Source organism: Asparagus officinalis, chromosome 5 (assembly GCF_001876935.1).
Source record: "Asparagus officinalis chromosome 5, Aspof.V1, whole genome shotgun sequence".
NCBI classification, from domain to species: domain Eukaryota; kingdom Viridiplantae; phylum Streptophyta; class Magnoliopsida; order Asparagales; family Asparagaceae; genus Asparagus; species Asparagus officinalis.
Genome location: NC_033798.1, coordinates 5949710 through 5960305, shown reverse-complemented (window position 1 = coordinate 5960305; position 10596 = coordinate 5949710). Strand labels below are relative to the sequence as shown.

Below are 10596 nucleotides of genomic sequence, written 5' to 3'. Positions count from 1 at the left end.
TTCTCGGCTCGGACCAGAATATCAACAACAGTTATCTTCTGCGATGGCGAGTCAAACTTACAACGTACGATAACGAATCAAGCCAAGTTGCGTACTTGCATAGAGATGAGTGTGACCGTTAAGAAAGTCAATTGTTGGACTCGTTGGCCCATGGATAGTTTAGGCATTCCTTCAGCCGTTTCCTCAAGAAGAAGAAGAAGAAGAGTAAGGTCTACTGATCGTTGATCCTTGGGACTATAGATTTTGTTAGGCAAGTGGGAATAGGTTTTTTTTTTTTTTTTAAAGGCGCTTTTCTCAAGTGAGTTTGGGCTTGAATATTAATATTAATGTCTTACTTATGTGTAAAAAGAATATATTCGATTTCCCATTGATTTCTCATTCTTTACCTTTGATTCTGTGTTTATTTATAAGGAGTCTTTTGATTAGTTTTTTGTTATTGAATAATGGGTTTGCTAAGGGCCTTTAATTTGGTTGATAAGGAGTATCACAACAAGTAAGAAGTAAATCAAATCTATTACTTCTTCTAAAATTACAAAGTAGAAAATAGCGGAAGTACTATTTTTTTGTTTGTTTCATAAAATTTTGGAAGTAGAGGAAACAATATTTCCTCCACTTCATTAACTTTTTTTTTGTTTGGTAGCGATCATAAATATTGTTAGGAAGGCCTTTTGTGAGTTTATTAAGAATAAGAGGATATCCATAAAATAACAAAAATGATTTTATTCTTAAAGTGACTCAATTTCAGCTACTTTCGACGTACTCCCGAGTCTCCAGGGGAGTGAAAAAATTCAAAAAAATAAAGGTGACATGTAGGCGTCACTTTACTTTCTAAAGAAGTATTAGAAGTAACTTTTTAAGAGAAATAAACATACTTTTTTTTTATCGAAAGTAGCATAAATACCCGTACTTCCTCTATTTCAGCTACTTTATAGCTATTTTCGTGCAAATAAACAGGCTTTGTACCTCATTTAGATAAATACGCCATCTTTAATACTTTGTAGCTGATAGATTTCGTGCTTTTGCTGAGTGCAAATGTGCTTGTGCTGGTTTTGCCTAATTAACAAGATGCTTTCAAGCAATCAGAGTTGAGGTTTGTAATTAGTATTATATGTATGTGGTTTGTTTGTAAGATGCTTTCACTCAGGCAATCAGAATTGAGGCTAGCATGAATGAAGTGGGTAGAATTAATTTGAACTTTGAAAATGTGTCTTTGGGTGGTCGATAATAGTGCATTCTTCTATCTCTACTTTTCAAATGGTTTTCGGATAAGTTTCAGATAATTTATGAAATATCTGTGTCTCCAAATGTTAGTATATAGAGAGAGAGATGTTGGTTCCGAGAGTGTAGACTCAAATCCGGAAGCACAACCACACAACAGAAAAAGGATGCCATCGGTCGACTAATAAGAAATATCGGTCAACCGATTCGAACGCCAGGAAAATAGGAAAGTTTCTGTTCGGTCGACCGATATGAATTATCAGTCGACCGATAACGTGCACATGCAGGGAACTGGGAAAATCGTTCTGGTCAGTCGACCGATAACTCGTATCGGTCGACCGATAGCAATAAAAATAGAAACCCAATCTGTTTGGGAATCTGTTTGGATTAGGGTTTCTTATATACATTGATGGCTTGTGCTATTAGAAAAACGTGTCATTTATCAGAGATTACTGAGAGAGATCTTAGAGAGAGAGAGAGGCCTATTGCAAGCTTTGTAATCTTCTTCAATAATCAAGGAATTTCTGGTGTGGCTCCGAGGACGTAGGCACGTTTGCCAAACCTCGTTAAATCTGGCGTTCTCTCTTTTATTTATTCTCTCTTTTATTTATTCTTTCCTGTAAGTTTTTCGGTTTGCTGTAATTTCTTGCTTGCTAATTGTTCGTCACAAGATCCGGAGGGCACGGGTTGTCGATTGTTCAACCCCAACAAGAGATGTACGTGATAAAACGGGATATATATTTTCTGTATTCTATCATGAGTAATTGGTTTAGAGCATAACCACAAGTAAGTTTCATTTCTTGTCAATTGTATCTAAATGATTTATAGTGTTCTTATGGAATTAGAATTAAGTGTGTTCACATAAACATCCATTTTTCATATCAATTCCTAGATTAATCAGATTCCAACCACAGTGACACAAAGTTTCTCCCAACATTTTCTTCCCAAAATGCTTTATAATATATTAATTAAAAATATACAAAATATATGAGTTAAAAATATAAAATTAACGTAATTTATACAAAATTAACTTTAATATAATATAAAATAAACATAATTTTTATATATATTGTGTTCTTATGCTATATAATATGTATCTATAAAAGTAAAATCTTAAACTGTATAAATTAGGAATTACTATTAAAATATATTTGTTAACATGGTAGTAGTATATTCGCATAAAAAACACGTTATTACTATTAATATAATAATATTTTTAAGATTTAGAACTTTGGTACTTTAAAGTTCACATCTTTTTGTACTTTGATATCCCAAAGTTTTTATTTGACACATTGATACCCAAAGCCTACATTTTCTTGACTTTGATACCCCCAGGGTTTTGATATACCGTGGGTGATGGCCAATTTTTGGGACTCACTTACCTACGCATTGAACTAAAATATCTTAGAACATTAACATCGAGAGAAACATCTATCAAGATATATCCATCATTTCTTTTTCTGAAATTAAAAAACAAGAAGAATTACTAGTAAACTTTTGCAGAAGGAAAAGAGCAACACTGAAATCTGAAAGGATATGCTTCTAATATTAGTCCTCCAGCAAATGTAGTATATGGAGAGAATTTTTCTTTTGTTCTAATAAACGAGAACTTATGTATGCTGGTATTGAAGCTACCTTATATCCTTGATTACACGTTGGATAAGTGCCTCAGCATCTATATATGCTGTTGCTATCTTTACAAACAAATTTTATGGAATAATGTCATTTCCAACAAAGAAGCTTTTCTTCATCTCCTTTTATGGTCTCTCGGCTCAGGTGAAAAAATTAGATTTTGGGAGGACAGATGGATTGGTTTCAACAGTTTGTCAAGCTTATATCCATCTTTGTACAACTTAACCTTATCCAAAAATGTCTCCATTCGTAGTCAAGGTATCTATCAAAATGATTTATGGCATTGGCATCTTTTGTTGAAGAGAAGTATCTCAGTTGAATCTCAATATGCCAAGCTAAACCTCTTGACTCTTATCAATATGCAAAGTATTTCAAATCAACCTGATTTTCCTAGATGGTCTCTTACATCTAGTGGCTCATTCACTGTTAAATCATATTATGAGTTCTTAAACTCAAGAGGTATCAAATATGCTTTTTCCAAAATAGCATGGAATCCAATTCTTCCCAGCAAAATTCAGATTTTCATTTGGCTTTTATCTCTGAATCGCCTACAAACAAAAGATAATCTCATGAAGAAAGGGTGGCAAGGCGATCCTAAATGTGTTCTATGTGATGTGCACATCGAATCTAAAAATCATCTCTTCTTCTCATGTAAAACATCAATGGAAGTCTGGCAACATTTTAGAAAATATTTCTTACCTTTTAATTGGCCAACCTCTCTGGATGATATGTTGTTATCTGTTGCATCTCTACAAAAGCTTGATGGTCTCACATGGCGCACCATCTTATCTGTAGTCTGTTGGGTTATATGGACTTCAAGGAACAAATTTATCTTCGAGCAGAAAACTTTTTCAGCTGAATCTATTATTAACACTTCTATTCTTGCTTTGTATGAATGGACAGAATCGGGAAGAAGGAAGGAAGCTTATCAGTTGGCAAAAGTGTTCAAAGCAAAACCAATCCCTCGCAGCAGCAGCTAAGAAATCTGGATTTGTCTAAGTGTGATGTACATATATACTTTTGTCAGTGTTATCTTGTCTTCTGTTTGATTTATAGAAAATTTAATTTCTCTTTTGCTACATGTATGGCCGGCTTTGGTTCTCCTTTATATCTATGTCAACGATGAATGACGGCAATGCCCTCTCTTCATCTTCATGGATGTTTAGGAGAAGAAGGTTATACATCAATGGTTAAGAGAAATTAAGTTTTCTATCTATCAACTGACGGATACATTTCGTATCCAACTTTTGTAAGACACTTATATTTTTATTAAATGAACAGGGTCCATCCCTTGTTTTTCCATCAAAAAAAAAAAAAAAACAAACAAATTTTATTAATGAAGAAGCCATAAATTTTGCAGGAAGTACCATGAAATTTCACAAATTAAAAAAAAGAACTCTAACTTCATAAATTTATAGATTAACCCCTAGAAACCTAAAAAATGAATCTCATAAATATTATATTTAGTCGAGGGTTTTAATAAATAAATAGTATGAAAATAAGAGTTTTATTAAATGAACCACAAAAGACAGACTAGTGGTGAGATTTAACAGTTACTCACATCAGAATGAGCAAATATTTTTGCTTGTAGTTCCTGATAGTTCATTTTGTTAATCGGGTTGAAAACTTGTATTCAGTATCTCCTACATCATTAACTAATAAACCAATACAAATGAATTTTTTTTTTAGGATATTTCGTGACACCGCAAGTAATTTGAAAGTGACGTTGCAAATAATTTGAAAGTGACATAAATAGTAACGCATCAGAATGTGGGAAGTGTGTTTGGGATTTTATCGAGATTAATCTGCGGAATTAAACACTAAACGAATAACGACACCAATTAAAATAGCACAATCAAGCAAACACCAAGATTTAACGTAGTTCGGCAAATTGTGCCTACGTTCACGGGGCAATCCAGAGATAAATACTTTACTATGAATCAAGAGTACAATCTCTTCAAGTTCCACCTGAACTTGAGGATTAAATCACAAGAAAAAAAAATACAATATTACCTCTAGGGCATCAAAACCCTAAAACCCGTCTCACCAAAAATTTCCAACACCCACAGAGAAACCAACACCATACTCTTGACGACGTCGTCGTTCTAAATACAACGGTTTTTGAATCACTATAATCGGACAACCGAGCTATCCGAAATCTCACACACACACTCTCTATCTCTCTCCTCTCTCCCCACTTTTCTCTCTCGGGTTACTGTTCACGGTTTATTGTAGCACCAAAAAAAATTACAGGTTTCTCATGAATAGAATTTATTTATAAAGTAATTTTATTTTCAGGTTCTCCAAACTTATTCCTATTACAACTAGATCCTTCAAATCCTCTTCTAAATAGAATTTTAATTCATGAGGACCTCATGTGGGACTTATCTTGAGTTGGACCCACAACAATCTCCTCATCCAGCCCAACGAGGGGGTAGCCAATCTATAACTCCTCAACGGGAGTTCATGCCGGTTCAATCACCGACACAACTCGGTCTTCTTTTTGGAAACGGTCTTCGTTAAAAAATCTGCTGGATTTTTATCTGTGTGAATATTCTGTAGCTTTTGCTCCTCTTTCTGAATCGGCTTCTCTAAGCCAATGATATCTCACATCAATATAGTTTGTCCTGGAGTGAAAAGTAGAGTTCTTGCTTAAATCAAGAGCACTTTGACTATCAATGAAGATTTGATAATTGTCCTGTTGCAAGCTTAACTCCTGCAGAAATCTTCTCCGCCAAGTCATCTCCTTACCGGCTTCTACAGTTACAATATATTTCCCTTCTGTTGTAGATAAAGCAACACACTTCTGTAACCTGGACTGTTAAGATATTACTCCCCCTGTAAAAGTGAACAACTAACCTGAGGTAGACTTCATGTGATCGAGATCACCTGTCATATCTGCTTCTTCAACACCATATAATAACGCCTTCGAACCTCTATAACTCAAACACAATCTGAAACTGCCTTTCAAATATTTTAAGATTCACTTTATATCTTCCCAATGAACTTGTTAGTATATTATGATTGTTTGTATTATGATTGTTTGTTAGTTTTTTCTTTGAGAGCATTGATTGTGACGAATCCTTTGCACTAGTTGTAAGGATAGAGTCAAATTCTTATATGTATTTTATATTTGTAAGTTTTAAAGTTTTCAAACTATTTCAAATGCCAAGAGAATGTTTTATAAGAGGTGATTTGGGCATGCTTATCATTTGATTCAAATATTTGCTTGATCATTTCTTATCTCCTTCAAAAATTGATGTTTGCATAAATTTGTTGGCCTACATTTGGATTTTAAATCATCTCATAAATTTATGGGTTTTCATGAATTTTATGAATTTTCTTTCATGAATTTTCATAAATTAATTCATGAATTTTTATTTGATATTATGATTTATTCATGGATTTTCATAATTTTTCTTTGTGAGTTTTCTTTCATGAATATTTCTGAATGATGTTTGGATTATCATTTCATTGCCATTGAAGATTTGTTTATTATTTTATGTGGTTAGTGATTTATGTTTGTACACACAACTATCATGCATATATTCTTTTGTGATGCAAAAAATGCTTATAATAGAGGGAGAAAAAAGTGTTTTAAGCTTGTTTGATTTCTTTTATATGTATTGCCTCAATAATCATTGCATACATCTTATATGTCATTTTGATAGGGGGAATGATCCCTATTATGATTACACTCACCCATGTTTATAGGTAGGGGGAGCATTCGCTCTCTTTTTATTTTGTTGATTTCCCCATTTTCATGTTGCCAACGGGGGAGAAACAAGTGAGTAGTGAACTTTTTATTTGTGCATTTTATATTTTTTTAATCTATTGAGAAAATTGTTTGTCATCATAAAAAAGAAGGAGATTGTTAGGACTCATGTTTATGAGCCTACTATCTAATCTAGTTTTGATGATTAACAAACAATTTATAATCGTGTTTTCTAGTATTTTTGTTTCTCCGATATATATATCCAGGTTGAGTAGACTTGCGCCATATCGATAATATTTTAATGGAGCTGATGCAATTTAAGTCAAAGATTCAAGAGCAAGCTTCATACACAATCTACTTTAGTATATTTGTTTAGGAGTTATATGTTGTGTGATAATAATTTAAGCTCAATTTTATACACACGGTATTTTTTTTATCATAATATGTGTATTTTTTAGAAAATATTACGTTCTTGGTTTATGGACTAAACAAAAAAAAATACCCCCAACAGTATACGCAACATAGTTGCGTATATTATTGGGGGTATTTTTTTTACATCTTTTCCTAAGTCTATAAAACCATTCAAAAGATTTTAAAATTTGGTTTAAGTCATTTTATCAAAATCAAGTGTTTTAACGAACACGTATTTTTTAAAATTTTACAAAATGATGAGTTTTTACTAACGAAAAATTATATTTAAAAAAATTCTTTTGTAACATGACAATTTTCATGATTAGAAACATTTTCCCAATTTTTATAATTTTTAGAATTTATTTGCTATTTTTAAAAACTCTTTGAAAATTAATTTTACTATGCAAAACTGTCCATGTGCATGTTTTCAGTAAACTGACAAGAGTCATTAGTTGACTGAAGAAACCCGCTGGAATTGCTATTTTTTTTTGCTCAGTCGACTGATCTCCATCAGTCGACCGAAGCAGCTCATCAGTCGACCGACGGGTTTTGAGCGGTAGCCAACGGTCAGCTCATCAGTCGACTAACAGCTACTATAATGGCTTGTTTTCAGTTTCCTGATTTTTAGGGATTTTGATGTTTTTGTTGGTTTTTTCTGGGTTTTTAGGGTTTGTTCTTGGAACCTATATACCCTTTAGCCTCAACATTTTGATTTATCTAAAAAAGTTTAAAAAAAAGGTTTTGCAAGTTTGTTTAAAGGTTTTTAAGTATATTGTTTATGTGAAGAGAGTTTCAAAAGAAGAGGAGATAATTTCGGTTTAAGCTTCAATTTCATATCTCCATCTCTCTTATTTTTAGAGAAGTTTTTCTAAACTCAATCTCTAGCAATTATATTTTGGTTATCATTTCAATAAGCTAGATTTTTAATTGAGTTTATATATCTTATTACTCATTGATTACACACACAACCTATTAAGCTTTTATTATTTCACATTAAGTATAATTTGGGTTGTGGTGAGTGATTCATTGGGCGTGAGCTTAATTTCATTCTCATTCTTGTTGTAGAACAAATCATTTATATTTGAGCCTTATTATTGAGAAAATACATTGTAATACACAAAGATACTTAGAGAAGTGGTTGATGAGAGACGAGTCAATTCCAAGAGGAGTGGCATCGGTTATAAATCTTAGGGAGATGTAGTAATTTTGAGCACTTGAGAAAGGTGACACGGACTAGGCCAACACTTAGAGGAGTGTATTATGTATTAATAATTGTGTGAGATTGTAAACATTATTGGTGAACGTTGAAAATCGAATTGTGTAGTTATTTTTAAGATAGTGGAGATTCTCCTTGAGGGTGAGGAGTGGAGACGTAGGTTGTGGGTCGACCGAACTTCGTGATCATTTACCTTGTGTTTGCGATTATCACTTGTGCACTATCTCTCTTATATCTTGTGTTCATGTTTATATCACCCGTTGTTTAATTGCATATCCTTGCACATATATTGTTGTATATCATAAATTGTTAGGATATTTGTTAATAAGTTCTAATTTGGCATTAATATCGGATTAGATTAGCAATTAACCTATTAAATCCCCCTCTATGGCACTTTTAGACTGATGAAGGTCGGTTGACTGAGGAGAAACTTTTTAGTAATTGCAGAGCAGTTTATCAGTCGACTGATTAGGGGTGTGCACGGTTCGGTTCGGGTCGGTTTTTACCAAAATTTGAACAACCGAACCGAACCGCCTAATATTCAAAACCGAACCGAACCGTTACAAGTCGGTTCGGTGCGGTTCGGTTCGGTTTGTTCGGTTTTTATACTCTACAGTTAAATTTATGTGAAATATACAAAGAAAAAAAAATCTTACCTCTGAAAGTATCAACATATCATTCTCTGATACTTCTGCTGCCAAAATGGAAGGCCTTCGCACCACAGTCGTCTCGGAGTACTGCAGAGCTCAGAAGTATACAATAATAAGTTAACGAAGCAACACAAATCTATATAGCCCAATCTCACCGAAAGTAAAAGAAAATCACATAACTGAAACGAGCAATACTTTGTGGAAAGCATGAGAAGCATATGATAAGCTAAAAACCAAGTAGAAGTATGTTCTCTTATCTATCCATGATTGAGTATACCTTCTGCAAGGAGGACAGACGGTCCACTGTCAATGCATCAGCTTGCACAACTCCACAATCCAGCACGTCCTGTCACCTGCAACTACCATTAAAATATCAACAAAGAAATTGACAGTTTCTCAAAAAAAAAAGGAGTCTACTCTCTATATTTCACCTTGCGAATGTGGAGGTTGGGAGACTGAATCTCGCTAGTAAAACCAAAGTCCGGAGCACCCGTAACAACATGAACTTCATGCCCAGCTACAATTAAAATGTCGCACAACCTACATCAAAACCATGGATCCCAATTGAACTCAAGCGATGAAAATCTTATCAAATAAAACCATGGATCAAAATTTTGCATTTTCTGACCCCATAATTAACACAAAGCCCCTAACTTTCTTTTTTCTTCATTCCACTAAACAAGCATACAGCTTAATCTTGAGCTAGCCATCTGCTCTCTACTCTTTAACTAAACTGCTAGTCTACTGATTCCGAGTTTTAAAGATGCAATAATTTTCCAAACCAGAGATCTCCAAAAATGGAAGGGGGGAAACCAAAATTGTCCATCTGAGCAAAAAAGCAAATACTTCATTTCAAAACAAAACAAAAAAAAAGAAAAAAAAGAAAAAAAAAAGAAAAAAAGAGGATCATGGAATCTCGATCGCCAGCTTCGTCTTCTCGATCGCCATTTCTCTAAGGAGGCGGAGTTCCGAGCGGCTAGCGGCTGAGGAGTGACGAGTGAGAGAGAGTGAGAGAGTGGACTGAGGAAGTGAGAGAGGCGGACAGAGAGTGAGAGAGTGGCGGCTGGGAAATGAGAATGGGATTTTAGGGATTGAGGGCGTGAGACTGAGTTTGAGGGAGGTGTTCGCGGGGAAAATTGTGGCTTTCTTCATTGTTGATATCATTGCTATCTCAGTTAACAACTTTATGCGTTACAAAGATCCGGTCTTTTTATAAGATCCGGTTACAATGAAAAATCAAAGAAAACAAAGTAAAGATTGCAATTTTCCTTATTTGTCGAACTAATCGCGAGCTCCTGTTTTGCGGTCGCTCGCTTTGGTGGGTTCTTTGCCTGCGCCGGGGTTATTTGCCGTGGACCACCGCGTGATCTCGATCCGGTCGGATCTACACGATATGACGGGTAATATTCCACCAAGGGAATAATAGCCGGGAGGGATTGTTTCACCAAGGAAACAACCGCTCGAATCTCGGGATCTAAGAACCAAGCTTAGATCCGGAGTGTGATCGTGTAGATCTCAAATCCAATCCTCTCGAACTCCTGCCTTATTTGGCGTTGGTGATCGCCGAGCACCGGATCTGAAAGTCCAAGTCTCCAAGCCTTCAAAGTTGTGATCTTTTTTAGATCTGAGTCTTCAATCCAGCAGGGCTTCGCCTCTCTCCAAAATTTCCAACCTCTGAAACAAATGAGCACAAGGCCTATTTATAGGCACTCAGAACTGTGCATTTGCACAGTTCTGAGCCTAGCCACCCATGG

General features: G+C 34.6%; 1 long non-coding RNA gene across 1 annotated transcript; it reads right to left on the bottom strand.

Annotated features, from left to right (window-relative positions):
* On the bottom strand, positions 8760 to 9385 carry LOC109840925. Its single transcript, XR_002247090.1, has 3 exons — positions 9274 to 9385; positions 9120 to 9188; positions 8760 to 8929 (listed from the first exon to the last, which is right to left on the bottom strand). It is a non-coding gene; the product is annotated as an uncharacterized LOC109840925 (long non-coding RNA).